We start from the raw sequence: 15,224 nt of genomic DNA on the forward strand, positions 1-15,224 counted from the left end.
GAGAAGAGCTAAAGGTGCATTTGTCAGTAAAACTGGACTTATATAGACAAAGTAACATGGTGAAAGTGCTGTTTAGGAGAGTCAAAGTATAATGGAACACCAAGATAGTTTTTAAAAGGTATTGGAAAACTACGTTAATCCCTTAAAATTGACTTTTGCATGGGAAATATTAGTGCTTAAAATAGAGAGAAAATGCTAACATTTTTCTAGGGCTGCTAATTCCAGCTGGCTGTCCTGCTTCTCATAGTTTAAAAATCCTTTAATCTGACAAAAAATGTCTACTTTTGGAATTAGGAAGGGTTATCTTCACACAGTATGCACAGCAGTAAAGTTTGCATGTATGTTGCACAAGCACAATTTATAGAATATTTTCAAAGTGAATTTAATTTGTAAGCTCACTTTCAAGCTACACGCGTGCATAAATTCCCTTGCCAGAAATTGTACCTCCTCTTCGGAGGGCATGTCTTACACATGCACAAGTATGCGCACGCTTTTTAAAATCAAAAAATATTTGTGTAAGTGCTGGCTCCGCCCTCTGGAACGCCTCTCCTCCGTGCATATAAAAGTACAAGTGAAACCCGTATGCACATATAATTTTTTTTGCACACAGTAACATTTTCAACAACTAAACACATAGCACGCTTCTCTGGCATAATATAGCTATAATACAGCTGGGCTATCACAAAATATATGACTCATCCACAATGATAACTTATAACTAGGGCTTCTAGGATAGGTATTTATATATTATAAATTGCAGTGATTATTTTCCAGGTAATTAGGGTAAAACAATTGGTGCTTATTAGTATTTTGTGGCACAGGTACTATTGCTGGGCACTTCAGCTAAATCAAATACACATACAGTATTTCCATAACACAAATATACAGTACTAATATATCAGAACAATATTCACATTCCCCACAGTAACCAACAGCACTCACCAGCACATGTCCTCCATATAAAATTTCCCCCTCACCCCACACATACACACAGCCTCAGTGCTCTTTCCCCAGACCCAGTCTTCTTGCTGGTGTGTCTGTGGGAGGACTGAGTGACATTAATAGAGTGCTCATACTCACCTTTCCTCCTTGGTGCTCCAGGTATCTTTTCTGGGTTGTAACCCGGAGTGGACTGAGCATTCACAAAACAGGGCTGTGCCCCAGGGCCCACAGAATTCTCCCTTGTGCTCGGATAGGTGGTGAGGGAGCAATGACCCTTATTATCCAGGGGACTATACCACTGTCAGTCCACCCCTGGTTGAAGCAAATATTTTCTTTTATTGCCAAATACCTTTTTTTATGACACTTGCTATTCTTGTTTTATTCTACCATTGGCTCTTTAGAGGCCAAAAATAATGTGAGTGAATTGCGCCCAAGGTTTTATCTCAACAGGCATGGTAGTAGCCTGTCTCCATTTGAAATACTGCTTGCTGTCACCATACCAAACAAAAAAGAAATCAACCTCCAAGAGTATGCAAACGAGGGTTGCTAAAATGGGACCCTGCACTGTAAAAGGACACACTTAACAAACTACTTATGTGCAGCCTAGAATACAGAAGGTTCAAAGAAGATCAAAACTATTTTTTCAAGGTAATGAAAAAGGCATTAAGGGTCCAAGTTCCAATAGGATATAGCCTCTGATTTAAAACCCCCAGGTTCATTGAGCTTTTTAACTTGAACTTGTTTCTCTGTTCCCAAAAGCTAACATTTTTAATGGTTTTAGCATAATTCTGAAGGAATTTCCAGAAAACATAAGGTTAGCTTTTTCTTGCATTTACATTTAAAATCAGCCTAAAATAGAAATCATAATAATATATATATCTATATAGTTATATATAAATATATATATATATATATATATATATATATATATATATATATATAAATTTATATATATATAAATTTAAACAGCAGCTGACAGTGTGACATGTTCAGAGAATATAGAGTATCAGAATGGTGGTGAAGTTTATTCAATGGATTTATCTCCACTTAAACCAGACAAGTAGTCATATAGAAAGACAGATATGAAAATAAGCACACATTTGTCACTGACATCCAGAGTTAGCTATTAGCTAAGCTTTCAGCTCTTGGATCCTTACTCATGCATTATACTGTTGACGTGCATATTCTTGTTTCTTCCAGCATGAAAGTGCTATAGGCTATAACCAGAAAAAAAATCAAAACACTCACTTCATGACCCAACATCAGGTGTGAAGATCTGAGGACATTTAGTTGCAGTAAGCGAGGAGGAAGCTTTATTTGAATAAACTTGACTGAAGCCTGACGTGTTAAAAAGTCAACATGATATGCAGAAAAAAAAAAAGAATGCAAATATTTAGGGATTTTTCTTCTATTTGCAGTTACACTCGTGAGTAGTTCTGTAGGTACATCTTGCTTTGCCTACATAAATGGCAAATACAACAGGAGATGGGCCAGTTCCTTTAATCTCGTTCTTTCCATTTCACTGAGACCCAATATATGCTAAATGGATGTGAAAGGAGGAGCAGCTAACTAGAAGATACTTTCAAAGGTCAAGATAAAGTTTGCTTTGTTATTTTCTGCTAATTGTGGACCAAGTTCTGGGTTTTGCTATCCCCACTGTTCTGTTGAGCACTTTTATGGAAATGCGTATGAAGCCTGAGACAGAATCCAGGACATTCCCTCTTCTGCTCTAACTCAAACTTTCTCTTCTCTCGCCTAACATAACCACATAAAGAATGAGGGGGGGGGGGGGGGTTTGCATACTGTAGGAAGCAAATAAGTAAAGTTGTTTTATCTGGAAGAGATTCACAAATCTTGCAAGAGCTCCCTCGTACCAAATTGAGTTGAGCCAAGTCAAGGGAATCTGGAGTTGCCATTCAGATTTCAAATTATTGATTTGTCAGTTCAGATTATGATGTGGATTCAACTGATGGAATCGAAACCTGGACAAAATCTGGACTGCTGCTGGTTTGGCCATACTTAAATTATAATAATATACTTTAGAGTGAAAACAATACAACAAATGGAATACCTAGACGGTGACTTTGAAACAGCGCGTGGGAGCACATGTGGCTCGAATCCAAAATCATGGCCATTTTATAATATACACGGTATATGCGTGCATGTTATAAAATAGCCTGGATGGCCATATATGTGCACGCAATTTTAAATGGATGCTCACAAATGCCGCTTCTACTATGTAAGTGAGAGAATTTTATAAGGGACGCACACTGACCCCATAGGTATTTTTCCCAGTTCATTCCTAGTTCTCCCACTTAAGGGATAGGACTTCCCAACCCCCTAGTTTGATAGTCTCTTTTTCCCCCAGGTAGTCCTGACCCTTAAAACCCCGCTCACTAGCCTAGATTTTTTTATTTTGTTACTTATATGCCATCCACAGCAGTAGTAAAGTTATGTGGCAGGGGATCCCGCCACGTGCCTGTGCCTGGAAGTATTTACATGCATATCTCTTGGTCTTCCCCCAACATGCCCACACCCACACCCTGCCCCTTTTTAAAAACGTTTGACTTGTGCATGTAGCAGGAGATACGTGCATACATGGGCGGCTCATATAATCCACTTGGTGCATGCCAGCCCAACTTGTATGCGTATCTCCCGGCTTTGGAGTATGCAGTGCTTTTAAAATGTGCCTTTTAGAAGGCAATAGTGACAGATCTTTCCACAGGTAAAATGCTGTATTTACCCATGTAAATGAGCTTTTTGATTATTGCCAACACTACACACAAATAAAAGTCTCTGTGTATGTCAGCAACACAGGTACTTTACCAAAATATCTTCAAAGGAACTCCTGGGGTGCGGTTTGGTCAGAGAAGTTTCTTACATGGGGAGTTCTGAATAATCAAAACTTCCTATGTAAGTTTGCCATTAAAAAGTGCCCTCACATAAAGCAGGCACAAAATTGAGTGGGAACATTTTGCAAGGCAATAATTAAAGCAAAACAATCCATGTAGTTTTACTTTGATTATTTCGGCAAACCCCCTAGGTAAAAACTATTCATGAGGTTTATCAAAATGTGGACAGTTTATCTACTCCTTAATGTTTTATAATTTTACAATGTTAAAAACCAGGATACAGTATACAAATTTTGCATAAAGGAAAGCCATGCATGATCACTCATTTATGTAATGCTCTAGATATATCTAGTATTTCTTTTCAGAAGCAGTCTTCTTCCTCTTCCAAGAATTGTGAATACTTTTGTCTTTAGTGTGCATGGCTCTAAGACACTAATTAAAGCAGTTTATGATAAATGAGGATTATGATTCATGGGAGATAAATGGAAACCTCCAGGTCATACTGTAAGTGTGTTTCTGTTCATTACACTGAGAAAAAAAAAGCATTGGATACAGACAGAATTAAAAGCAATATTTCTTCTTAAGTAGCCAAAATTCAGCTAACTTGCAATGCATGTACATGTAAAGTATATATTGTACTATCGTTATAGATTTTTGCATTATTTCCCTCTGCTTTTGCAGGCCAGGTTCTGGTTATTGTATTCCTATCGCAGGTTGAAAGCATCCCTAAACCATGTTAGCTGGAAAGGGGAAGGGCTTGACAGAGCGATATACTACCATACACATGCCCTACATTCTGTTTCAAGTGATCATTCACTGCATGCTACTGTCAAATAAGATGCTAGGCCAGATGGACCTTTAGTCTGATTGTGATCCAGTTTGGTAGTAGTATTTTATTCTTTATATTATGATTGTTTTCTTTTTCACCATTTTGATGGCAATTTTCATATTCCCAGTGGTTGGAGCTTTAGGCCTGGAGGTATTTTGTACTTATAGTTCTGCAAATGGTTTTCAAAGGAAAACTCTGATGCCAGGGGGGTTCTTTAGCCTGCAGGTGCAAAATACATGGGGTAAAGCAAGTGCAAGGATTTTAAAAAGGAAATGCCCATGTGTACATTAGAGGGTTACCCTAACTCCAGAGTGTAAAAGGTGGGCTGAGTGGTGGTATATTATGCCATAGAATACACATACAATCTTGTAAAAGCAAAACTCAGTTTACTAAATATAATAAAAATATGGTATAAAATCAGCAAAGAGAAACAATATCAAATTGAATATCAGTAATAAGAACACAACATCACAAAAAACATTACATATATTAATCAAGGCAAATAGTTATTGCAATATCAAAGATAGAAATAAGGAAAAGAATCTATACAAGAAATACTTTCCTCATACGCCTTCCTTTCTATGAGATAATATCTTCTCGAAAAAGAAAGACTGTACAACATTGGGAACTCCATAAACCAGCTGCTCACTCTTTGTCCATGGGTCATTTAAAGAACCCTGAAATATGCAGTTTTTTATATTCTCATTTTCTCTGGTTTTAATCCAGTGTCTGCAAGTGTTAGGTGTTCTGACTTGCACTCATAGCACTGATAATAGCCATCTGTAGCTTGTTAGGTTATGGCTAATTAAAGCTCACAGTTATAATAAGATTTATGGCCTGGCTATGGCTGTTAAGGAAGCATCCTATGCTAGACTCTGAATATTGGCCTCTACCAGCCTTATCTCTTAGAAAAACAGATGTCTCCTGCTTTATCTTTTAGCTCATTAGTACCATGTAGCATACTACAGTTTCAGGCCTCAATGATTGTTATGCTAAGCTATGTGCAATTGATAAATTGATCCACATTTATCAATTATTGGTGATTGTTTTGATCCCCTATCAACCCCACCTTTGCATACAATGTCTTGCTAGAATCTAATTAACTATCTAAAATAATTCTAACACAAGGAGGGATAGTGAAAAAAGGTGACAAGAGAAAGAGGAAGGAATATGAGTGAGAATGAGGGAGAAAAAAAAACTCCAGAATAGCAAAGGAGATAGAACGAGTAACCTTAGCAAGCACCATAGATAGGCAGCAAAGAACCTAGTATTCTAGGCCATATAGTAAATCTCTGTACTGTATGTCTAACTTGTTTCTATCCCAGGACAGTCTTCAGCCTTACTTCCATGTTCCAGATCAAGCTGGAGCCAAGGCTAGTGCTAGCTTTTTTGCTGCCCTGTGCGAACAACTACTGTCCTGTACCCTTCCCACCACCCCAATTCATTCAGTCTCTGTCATGGTCCTGTCAAAAAAAGGCCAACTCTCTCCAGAAATCTATAGGGTCTATTTATTAAACGTTTTCTGCCATTGTGTGTACATGTGAAAAATGCATACAGGGTAATTTTAAAAGGAACGCGAGTGTATATTGGGATGCGAGTGGAGAGACGCTGCAATTTTAAATCATGCACACAAGTACATATTTAATGTACCCCTCCCACGCTTATTTCAGCTAGGGTTTTAGCAGTTTTTACTCATGCATACAGGCGGATTTTAAAACATGCTCGCATGAGGAGTTTTGTAAGTAGTCCTCCAGTTTGCACAGTTCATATCGAGGTAATCAAGACCCCCCCCCCTCGTTCTTCATCCTTCACACTGTGCTAAATCCCCTAAACTCGAGATCTCCAGACTTGTTCCTCATCAGGACCAGAAGTAAAGTTACACAGATAATAAGCTGACATGCGCCGTGATTAGCTTTTTTAAAATGTGGACAAGCACGCAAATCTTGTCCCTACCCCAGAACATGCTTCCCTGTTCCTTTTCCTTCCCTTTCTTCTTGATGCACGTACATGTATGTATGCGCATACTTTGCAGCTTCTAAAAATGAGTGTTGCTCGCGCGAGGCCCACATACACATATATATATAGAAGTTTTTGTTCAAGTAATGCTTTTAAAATCGACCCATTAGTAAATAGGTCCTTATATTTTTTAGTAAATAACACCCGCTGCCCCCCTCTTCCCAAGGACCCAGTGGTCAGTGGAAGGATATTAGATACCCTAGGCAAACCTTACAGCCTTGGGCACACACCCTTTACAGACACACACAAACACACACACACACACACACAAATTATGTATTTATAACAGATTTTACATGAAAAAGAACATTCAAAAGTAGCCTTCTGAGGCAAAAAATAACACAATGTATATATTACATGCACTGCTGTGGTTCTAATCAGAAAACTCTGCAAAAAAGATACTTGAAACTCATATAGAATTAAAACTTTTGTCTAATTTGTTAGGTATGGGCTTGGCCCTCAGAAAGCCATAAATAAATGGAATTAACATTATAATATAGTAAACCTCCCACATTAAAACAATCCTAACTGACAGCACTCAAACAGTAATAACTTTATCTATGAAAAGCAATACTGCACATACTATACCAGGCCATAGAGCACCAATACACCTCCTATTAGAAAAACAGAACAAATCAGACTGTGATAGATCCCTACATAGAAACGACATACCAGCAAAATACCTCACCTCAGTCACACATGCAGAACACAGACAGACTCTGACCAAATACAGAATAAAAAGAACAGAAAGTATAAATAGAAATGTGCAGAGAAGAGCTGAAAAGGAACCCACAACAAGCCAGCCTCTATTTGCAGAGCAACAAATGAAAAAACAGAAACAGTACCATTCTTCATAAGACATTAAGCAATAAAATCAAGAAATATAAAACAATCAAAATAGTTTTATTTCAAAACATTCAAAACAGTTCAAAACATTCAAAATATTTCAAAACAGTTAAAGAAGATCCACAATTTCACAGTGAACAATAAAATATTTCAAAACAACAAACATATCAAACACTAAGGAATAATTAAAACAAGAAAAAATATCCAGGCAGGCTCCCAATCACATGCACATATACACACTCCCCAGGCAAGCTCCCATTCACACACACACACACACACACACACACATGCTCATGCACACACACAATCTAGGCAGGCTCCCATTCACACACATATATATACACAAGCCAGGCAGGTTTCCATTCACAAACACACTACCAGTCCGGCTCCCATACACACACAACCCTGACAGGCTCCCACTCACACACATATCCCAGACAGGTTACCATTTTTATACACACACACACACATGCAGGCAGGCTTCCTCTCTCTCTCTCACACACACACACAAACACACATATGCAAGATGTTTTCCTCCTTTACACAAACACACACATGTAGGCAGGCTCCCTCTTTCACACATATGTACACACAAATCCACAGGCAGGTTGTTGCATGGCAGTTGGTAGCACCACAGATGCTCCTCTTTTTTGGCCGCCTGAGGGTTTGGATTTTACTGGTGGTGCCACAGTCTCTCCTCTCCTTTGTCCACTGGTGGGTTGGGCTCCGCTGGTAGTCCCGCAGCCTCACCTGTTGCCACCACCCTCCCTAAATGTGCCACTCCTTGCAAATGCATGGTATGCATACCTGGTCATGCCTAACCTTAGAGCATGGCTTTTCACTTCTGCGCTTGATAAGTACAGCCAGTATTTGAGATTTCCTGCAGAATAATCCTTTGCAGTCCCTTTCCCTCCTTTTGCAGTGGCCATCAATAGACTGGAATATCCCCCAAAAATTGATAGCTGTTGTCTCCTCCCACTGATGAATAATTATTAGTTTCCAAACAGACAATGACCTAATCAAAAGATCATTTTCATACACTCCAGTGAAGTTGGGAGGGGGCGAAGAGTTGGTAGAGAGAGCCATGACAAAGATATATCTGTCTGTTCCCAATGGAATTTTGTCCAATTAGATCAGGGGTTTCCAAACTATCATCCATGGGTCGGACCTAGCCTGCAAAGCTAATTTTGCTGGCCCGCCATGCCTTTTTCAGTACAGCCAATCCAGCCCACCAATAAAGGGTTTTGGGGATATTTTTATTCATGGCTATTGTAGAAACATCTGAAGAAAGTCACTGGCAGGAAGGACAAGCCCCACCAGCAGGAGACAAGGTAGCCACTAGCCAGTCAGTGCTGCTGAAGGTCACTGCTGGGGGTGAGAAAGGGAGTGGAGAGGGAAAGGAAGGGAAAGGAGTCAATGAGAGACTTAGGAAGAGAAGGGGGAGGGGGAAGGGGTGACAGAGTGGTGAAAGTGAAGACTGGTGGAAGGGAGGGAATGAGGGAAGGAAAAGAGGGAAAAAGGGTAAAGGGAAGGGATGAATGGGAGAGATGAGAGGGAAGTGAAGTGAGGGAAAGAAAGAGAGGTGGGTGAGTGAGAGAGGAGGGGAAGGGAGGAATTAGAGGAATGAAGGGAGGGAAAGAAGTTTGAAGGAGGGGGAATAAGTGGGATGAGAGTGAAATGAGAGGAGGGGAGTAATGAATGGAGTGGGTGAAGGAAAGGGAGGGGGTGAGCGAAAGGGAAGGGAAAAGAGGGGAAGAGGTGAGAGGTGAGAGGGAAGGGAGAAGACTGGGGCAAAGTAGAGAATGGAATGAGAGGGAGGAAGGGAGTGAGAAGGGAAGTAAATGAGACGAGGGTAGGGGGTGCTCATCAAATTCCAAAGGCCCCCACCCCATATTTCTGCAAACTCCAAGGGGTCTCCCCAGCCCTCGATGATTTGAAATATTTGAAAGTTCCTATCTGGCCCTTCTCTTGAAAACTTTTGGGACCCCTGAATTAAACTGTAGAGCTGTCATTCCAAAATTCCAGGCCACCACCCTCCTTCAATGACAGCGCAATCTTAGCTAAATGTATTATTGATGTAGCATGACTTTTGGCATTCTTGTTGGTAACAGAGAGAGAGAAAGAAGCTCTGCAGCTTATCATGATAAATTGTATACAACTGCCAGCAATTACGAGCAGGCCAGCAGAAACATATAAGCTCTGCCAGGGATGGAAAATGTCAGCCCTGTAGTTAGCGGGGCTGAGATAAGAAATTTTTATGTCTTTAATTATAATAATACTTACAAGCAGATAAAAGGGGGCTCTGCTTATGAAAAAGACTTTCTCATTCTGCGTCTGTGACGAAGCTCTTTTGAAAACAGGGCCTGAGAATTTTTATCTACTTTATCTTCTTTTTTTTAAAAGGAGTATAGGTTCAGAGAAGAAATAGAAAGGAACATATGCACTATCATTGAGCATGCATGAAAAACAGCAATGGAATTACTAATGATTTAATACAGGTGAGAATCTGCACTAAGTTGGGCATGTGTGTGCATGCTAAAAATCACTGTGCATAGAAAATATTTGAGAAGGGTGACAGTGATCTCATGAATTCTTATCAACCTATGCTCTATCCTGCACTAAATTTACTGAGGCCATTGGTGGGGATGGAGATCATGCCTTCATGGTCTCCCCCCAACTAAAGGCCCTGTCATTTGCCAAATCAGAATGGCTATTCAGGACCTTTTCCTCTGATCTCTGCCTCCCACCCATGCCCAACATTGAAAACTGATCATCAGGAGTATGTGATCCTTCTCCATCCAGTACCAAAGGCAACCTTTTGCCCCATCTCCCCACGCCTGTTGCGCCTGTCGGTCGCAGATGGCTGTGACCTCTGCTGCTTACCTCTCTTTTTCCTGCACCAACAATTCTCAGAGCCATGGCGGCCTCAGCCTGCAAACGCCGCCTTCCTCGGCGTCCCCGGGACGGCGTGAGCAATCACGTCTGCCATCTTGAGTCGGGGATTACCGAGAGCACGCGCGCATGCGCCAGGCCCTCTCTTATTCACGTCATGGCAGGAACATCGGGGGCGTCCCCTCCGCATGACGTCACCCGCCAGTGTATTTAATCCATCCAGCCTATGCTTCCTACGAGTTAGCAAGGACTTCCTTCCAGCTTATTCCACTCCTCTTGGAGATGCTTCGCTTTGCTACTCTGAACACGTTCCTGAACTCCTGGACTTAGAAAGCCTTGTCACGTTCTGGCTATCCGCTCCTCGGAGGGCCTTCTTGCCTGGAAAATCCATCTATCCTTGTTTGGGATCCTGCCTAGTTCAGCCTTGTGAGTACGCTTCTCGTTACTACCAGCTTGCTGACGGAACCGCCGGTGTACCCCGTGCCTCGGGCCCCTACTGTACTCAGCTGCCTTCTTCTACACTTTGGTACCGTCATCTACCTTGCCCTACTGACCTCCTGCACCTCTCTGAACTACTACTCACTGATTCTCGGCGTACTCCACACTGCGAGCCACTTCCGGATCTACCCTGAGAGGTGTGTCATCGGGAGAGGCGTTCCTGGCATCCCCTGCTCTGTGGGCCACTACCAAGGATATCATCATTGAGCAACCTCACTACTTTGGACTGTGTCTTCATTCCACTCTGTGGGGTGGATTTTCAGAGCCCTGCTCGCCTAAATCCGCCCAAAACCGGGCGGATTTAGGCGAGCAGGGCCCTGCGCGCCGGTGAGCCTATTTTACATAGGCCTACCGGCACGCGCAGAGCCCCGGGACTCGCGTAAGTCCCGGGGTTCTCCGAGGGGGGCGTGTCGGGGGCGGGCCCGGTCGTCGCGGCGTTTAGGGGGCGTGTCGGCAGCATTTTGGGGGCGGGTACGGGGCGTGGCTACGGCCCAGGGCGGTCCGGGGGCATGGCCGCGCCCTCCGTACCCGCCCCCAGGTCGCGTCCCGGCGCGCAACAGGCCCGCTGGCGCGCGGGGATTTACTTCTCCCTCCGGGAGGCGTAAATCCCCGGAGAAAGGTAAGGGGGGGGTGTAGACAGGGCCGGGCGGGTGGGTTAGGTAGAGGAAGGGAGGGGAAGGTGAGGGGAGGGCGTTAGAGGATTCCCTCCAAGGCCGCTCCGATTTCGGAGCGGCCTTGGAGGGAACGGGGGTAGGCTGCGCGGCTCGGCGTGCGCCGGCTATACAAAATCAATAGCCTTGCGCGCGCCGATCCAGGTTTTTAGCAGATACGCGCGGCTCCGCGCGTATCTACTAAAATCCCGCGTACTTTTGTTGGCGCCTGGAGCACCAACAAAAGTATGCCAACGCGCCTTGTTTGAAAATCTACCCCTGTGTGTATTACCCACGTTCCAGTCTAATAAAGTCTCTTACTTCTGTGTCCGTCTCAGCTGAGGACACGCCTATTGTAGTGAGTCCCAACAGGGCTCCTCCCTGTGGGTGGAGTCAGTCCTCACTACGATCCAGGGTCCACAACCATACCAGATTATAACAACTCCAGCATGATACGCTATGAAGTATGTGAAGCACTGCTAGGTGGCACTATTTTGAGACCAGAGGTGATGTCGGCAGATAAATGTATTCCCTCCTGCAAGCAAAGACTTTGGCCATTCTGGAGGAATGGAACAGGAGAGGTGGGGGGGGGGGGAGACATAGTTTTTCATTTTAGATAGTCAGGGATGAAGGAAGAGGTAGGATTGGCAGTGCCATGAGGCCAGTTTTGGTAGTCTCGGGGAAGGGGACGCGGGAGGATTGGGAGAACCTGTGCATTAATTTTGGTTATCATGGAGAGGTGCTTAAGGGCAGTTTTTGATGTTGAGGTGGTAAAGGGCTGTTTTCACTTGTTGGAGGTGGGGAGACATGGGAGGGAGGCATCCCCATACTACAACTGGATGTTAAGAACATAAGAACATAAGAAATTGCCATGCTGGGTCAGACCAAGGGTCCATCAAGCCTAGCATCCTGTTTCCAACAGAGGCCAAACCAGGCCACAAGAACCTGGCAATTACCCAGACACTAAGAAGATCCTATGCTACTGATGCCAGTAATAGCAGAGGCCATTCCCTAAGACAAACTGATTAATAGCAGTTAATGGACTTTTCTTCCAAGAACTTATCCAAACCTTTTTTAAACACAGCCTCACTAACTGCACTAACCACATCCTCTGGCAACAAATTCCAGAGCTTAATTGTAAGTTGAGTGAAAAATAATTTTCTCCGATTAGTCTTAAATGTGCTACTTGCTAACTTCATGGAGTGCCCCCTAGTCCTTCCATTATCCAAAAGTGTAAATAACTGATTTACATCTACTCGTTCAAGACCTCCCATGATTTTAAAGACCTCTATCATATCCCCCCTCAGCCGTCTCTTCTCCAAGCTGAACAGCCCTATCCAGCCTTTCCTCATAGGGGATCTGTTCCATCCCCTTTATCATTTTGGTTGCCCTTCTCTGTATCTTCTCCATCCCAACTATATCTTTTTTGAGATGCGGTGACCAGAATTGTACACAGTATTCAAGGTGAGGTCTTATCATACAGCGATACAGAAGCATTATGCATTTTCCATTTTGTTAACCATTCCCTTCCTAATAATTCCTAACATTCTGTTTGCTTTTTTGTCTGCTGCAGCACACTCAGCTGATTATTTCAATGTATCATCCACTATGATGCCTAGATCTTTTTCCTGGGTGATAGCTCCTAATATGGAAGCTAACATCATGTAACTATAGCAAGGGTTATTTTTCCCTATGTGCAACACCTTGCACTTGTCCACATTAAATCTCATCTGCCATTTGGATACCCAATCTTCCAGTCTTGCAAGGTCCTCCTGTAATGTATCACAATCCGCTTGTGATTTAACTACTCTGAAAAATTTTGTATCATCTGCATATTTGATAACCTCACTCATCGTAATCCTTTCCAGATCATTTATAAATATATTGAAAAGCACTGGTCCAAGTACAGATCCCTGAGGCACTCCACTGTTTTCCCTTTTCCACTGAAAACATTGACTATTTAATCCTATTCTTTGTTTCCTGTCTTTTAACCAGTTTGTAATCTCCTATCCCATGACATTTTAGTTTTCTTAGAAACCTCTCATAAGGGACGTTGTCAAACACATTCTGAAAATCCAAATATACTACATCTACTGGTTCACCTTTATCCACATGTTTATTAACCCCTTCAAAAAATGCTGGACTGGTTAGCACAGGGGACTTAACTGAAGATGTAAAGTAGATGCCTGTTAAAAGGCCTGGGATCCCTTTAGGGAAGCCCTTCTAAGATATGCACACTCTGCATATGTGTACAAATGTAAAGTGATGCACTTAGGGGCGGATTTTAAAAGGCCCGCGCGCGCCAGCGCACCTATTTTGCATAGGCTGCCGGCGCGCGTAAAGCCCCGGGATGCACGTAAGTCCCGGGGCTTTCGAAAAGGGAAGGGAGGGGACGTGTCTGGGGGCGTTCCCGAAACGACGCAGTGTTTCGGGGACGTGATGTGTCGTTCCGGAGACGGGCCCGGAGGACGGAGCGGGGCAGCCGGCCGACGCGCGCAAAGTTATGCCTGCTTTCAGCAGGCGTAACTTTGCCGACAGAGGTAGGGGGGGGTTTAGATAGGGCCGGGGGGGTGGGTTAGGTAGGGGAAGGGAGGGGAAGGTGGAGGGAGGGCGAAGAAAAGTTCCCTCTGAGGCCGCTCCGAAATCAGAGCGGCCTCGGAAGGAACAGGCAGGCCGCGCTGGGCTCGGCGCGCGCAGGTTGCACAAATGTGCACCCCCTTGCGCGCCGTACGCGCGCCCTACGCGCGTATCTTATAAAATCCAGCGTACTTTTGTTCGCGCCTGGTGTGCGAACAAAAGTACGCGATCGCGTAGTTTTTAAAGATCTACCCCTTAGGGAATAGTAACCCAAATTATAGCTACACAATGCCAGGTTCCATATTAGGAGTCACCACTCAGGAAAAAGATCTAGCATCATTGTTGATAATACGCTGAAATATTCTGCTCATGTATAGTAGCAGCCAAGAAAGCAAATAGAATGCTAGGAATTATTAGGAAAGGAATGGGGAACAAAATAAAGAATATCATAATGCCTCTGTACAGCTCCATGGTGCAACCTCATCCTGAGTACTGTGAGCAGTTCTGGTTACCACATCTCTAAAAAGATATAGCAGAATTAGAAAAGGTACAGAGAAGGGCAACCAAAATGTTAAAGGAGATTGAACAATTCCCCTGTGAAGAAAGGCTAAAGAGGTTAGAACTCTTCAGTGTTGGAAACAGGATACTGGGCTTGATGGGCCTTTGGTCTGTCCCTGTATTTCAAGGCTTATGTACTTATGTGTTTCATTATCTCAGTGACCAGTTCACTAATGATGATTTTACCTTGCATTTTTATAATACTGTGCCTGTATCTTATTTTCATTTTTACCTGCTAGAGCACTGTAGCTCTGTTATGTGCATGACCTGGATTTTTTTTTTCTTTTCAGGATATGATACATTTTATTGAACATTCTATGCATTACTCAAAGATATATTTAGTAACATAGAAATGACAGCAGAAAAAGACCAAAATGGTCCATCCAGTCTGCCCAGCATGCTTCCCAAGGTAGTAAGTGCCATTCCATGCAGGTTACCCCCATGTTTCTCTTAAAGGTAGTAACTGCCGCTCCGTGCAGGTTACCTCCATGTTTCTCTTAAGGGTAGTAACTGCAGCTCCATGCAGGTTAAGCTTTTTTATTTATTCCCATCCTCTAGCCTTTT

The 15,224-nt window shown here is 43.0% G+C and overlaps 1 protein-coding gene across 2 annotated transcripts in view; it reads left to right on the top strand.

Annotated features, from left to right (window-relative positions):
- The window catches only part of UNC5C (unc-5 netrin receptor C), a 667,077-nt gene that overhangs the window by 433,983 nt on the left and 217,870 nt on the right, over window positions 1-15,224 (top strand). The gene's annotated exons all lie outside the window — the stretch shown is intronic.

Source organism: Rhinatrema bivittatum, chromosome 1, assembly GCF_901001135.1.
Source record: "Rhinatrema bivittatum chromosome 1, aRhiBiv1.1, whole genome shotgun sequence".
Taxonomy (NCBI): Eukaryota; Metazoa; Chordata; class Amphibia; order Gymnophiona; family Rhinatrematidae; genus Rhinatrema; species Rhinatrema bivittatum.